This window comes from Balearica regulorum, chromosome 4, assembly GCF_011004875.1.
Source record: "Balearica regulorum gibbericeps isolate bBalReg1 chromosome 4, bBalReg1.pri, whole genome shotgun sequence".
NCBI lineage: Eukaryota > Metazoa > Chordata > Aves > Gruiformes > Gruidae > Balearica > Balearica regulorum.
In genome coordinates this window covers 1,241,202-1,243,877 of record NC_046187.1, presented here as the reverse complement: position 1 = coordinate 1,243,877, position 2,676 = coordinate 1,241,202, and the positions used below count along the sequence as shown (strand labels likewise).

Below are 2,676 nucleotides of genomic sequence, written 5' to 3'. Positions count from 1 at the left end.
CAGGAAGCTTAGGCTTTTATTGTCAGCAGTGCTTAAAACAGCCATCCGTCCCGTTAAGGAGAGTGGGAGACTACTGACGTAGGGCAAGATGAAACAGGAGTTTTCGTCACGTTTAATTGCCGAAGAACACCTTGCACTTCTCAAGAGAGAGGGGAGGGAGAGATGACCCTTGGACTCCCCCGCCTTTGCTCTGCGCAGATTTCCGCTGCCTCCCCCAAAGCGCCACGGAGTCTCAGCGTCCTGCTGCGGCCACCCCGCTGAAGAAGCGGCCGCTGAGCGCGGGCAGCACAGGTGGAAATACCCCCGGGGACCTCCTGCCTGCTGGGCAACGAGGATGCCATCCCGTACGTACAGTCAGGAACGTCACCTGGGATCTTTCAGGGTGGAAGTTGCTACACAAATGCACGCTGCCATGGCCACTGTTTAATTTCAAATGGAACATATTTTTCTAAGAAATAACCGAATCACTGGGGAATGCTGGAACAAAGTCAGAACATGAGATTCCTGGAATGTTTGCCAATCCTAGTAGCAATGGGAGTGAGGTGCAGGTTTGGCATATAACAGGATTGTTTTTCAGTTCGATAATAGCAGTGAAAATGAAAATTGGCCCATCAAGTCAAAATCTGGCAATGGTTACGATGGCCCTGGTAGAACACAGACTTCTTCACGGTCCATGAACGCAACACATACTGGGAAAAGGCCAACAAGTTTACATCTCATCTCCAGTTCTGACGCAGAAAACTAAAGGCCTCCCGTGTTGTTGTTCTTCGAAAGGCCAAAGGGAAGGCAAAGGCCTGAACAAACTAGGCACAAACAAGACTGGGCCCCACTTGGAGTTTAACAGATTTCAAAACTCAGTATTTCACAGAGATGAAAAGCATTTTCAGGTTACCTAACGCTCATGTCCTTTCGCTGGCATCGTACTGGTAAGGACTGAAGGAGCTGGGCAGTTTGATACCAGCCTTAGCAGAGCGGGTGAAAGAGCGGAGGCCCAAGTGCCCGTCGCCTCCCATCTGGGCGGCTGCACGCGGCTAAACGTCTCCATACAGCCACGCTACAAATTGACAACGGATTCTACAGTTCCTGTTGAACAAGTGGTTTCTACCAGGAAAGAAAAGAACAACAATATGGCCCTGAAGGAAACCCTGCTGCTGTGTGGATGGAGTTTGCAACGTATGAAAGCTAACGACAGAAAATGAAAAGCAGGTGTGAGAAATGGTAACTGGTTTTCCTATCAGAAAGCCAACCAATGCCTGTCAGAGGAGTCTGTCAGTATTGACAGAAATTAAAATCAGGTCCACTTGCAACTATTTCAAAGCAAGAAATCAACACGTGATTCAGAATCAGATAGGTAAGACCTGCAGACACGAGTCTCGGGGATGACTGCGTACTTACAAAGAACTTTACGAGGACATCCGAAGAAGCTATCGTCCACAGGTGAGACACGATAACCGTCAATACGGACATCTGCATTTCGTTACAAATGTCAGCTTAAAAAACTCCCACAGACTAAAAGTAAATGAAAAACCATGGGCAGTTTCAGCCTCTTCATTATCTAGAGTGCGGTTTAGGCAAATAGGTTTTACTTTGCACTTACCACGAGGCAGGAGGGTGCACGCTGTGAGTTGCGGCACCTCATTCTTCTCAACGCTTCCTCTGCCTCTGTTTTGACAGGAGTACTCCCCGCGAGGCTCCTGCCGTCAGCCGCCCTGCTGTGGAAATACCCGTCCCAGCAGAGCGTGCCACACAACGCAGCCCCTTTCCGGGCACGCGGCTAGCATCGCTACGTTAAACTGAATACTCACTCGCGAGGCCAGGCAGGGGAGTGCCACGCGGCTGGCTCGCAGTCGCTGCGGCCGCATCGTCTCTGCTGTGCCGAGTTTCCAGGACGCAGGCGGCCAGGTTTCTTCTCTCTGGCATCTCCCATCTCCTTTAGACAGCCGGAAGCCGGCCTGTGAAGTGTAAGACACGGTTGTCAGTGACAGTCCTGGCTTTTGATCTTGAAGAGCTAAGGCAAGACCGAAGCAGGTGCTGCCAGTGCTAGCACACAACATTTGGATCTCGTTTGTGTCTCGCATAGTCGGGGCAATGCGGGAATCCAATGGCGGGCGGCCTTCTCCAGCCCTGCACTCCCTCAGAGGTAAGGAAGGCATTGACTTTGGCTTTCAAAACGTACAGATGGAACTGCCCAGATGCTTCGGCCAAAGGCACTGTGAGGAAGAAACCGCAAATGAGACAGACCTAAATTCTGTTTGTTCACATCCTAGCACAAGAAAACTCCATCTCCAGCCTATTAATCTGGAAAAGACAACTGTGAGCAGAATGGCATTTCAGTATTCAAAAAGGGATACAGCACAAATGATTTACAAAATGAGCTTAACGAAGATACACATTTGGTCACAGCTGCTGCTAAGACTAGATTGGAAAGAATCCAAAGAACAGGAGGAAGCGAGAGCATTAGTAAATTAGAAGGGGAGATCAAGAGCTTGCTTCTGTAAAGAAATCCCAGCCTTGAAATCCAAAATATTTCATCACAGCTACCAGCGACTCTCCTAGACCAACGGACGGCATCCATCAAAAAACCACCTTGGGCCTTTGCAGACCAGCAAAGGGCCATCGCAACTTTTCCGTGTCCTCCTTGAATTGAGCCGGCAAAGAGGAGAAGTGCTCGTGCTC

The 2,676-nt window shown here is 49.7% G+C and overlaps 1 long non-coding RNA gene across 1 annotated transcript; it reads right to left on the bottom strand.

Moving 5' to 3' along the window:
• Positions 1-898: 898 nt before the first annotated feature.
• LOC142601612 (uncharacterized) lies at positions 899-1,679 on the bottom strand. Its single transcript, XR_012835117.1, has 3 exons — positions 1,598-1,679; positions 1,396-1,509; positions 899-1,101 (listed from the first exon to the last, which is right to left on the bottom strand). It is a non-coding gene; the product is annotated as an uncharacterized LOC142601612 (long non-coding RNA).
• Positions 1,680-2,676: the final 997 nt, after the last annotated feature.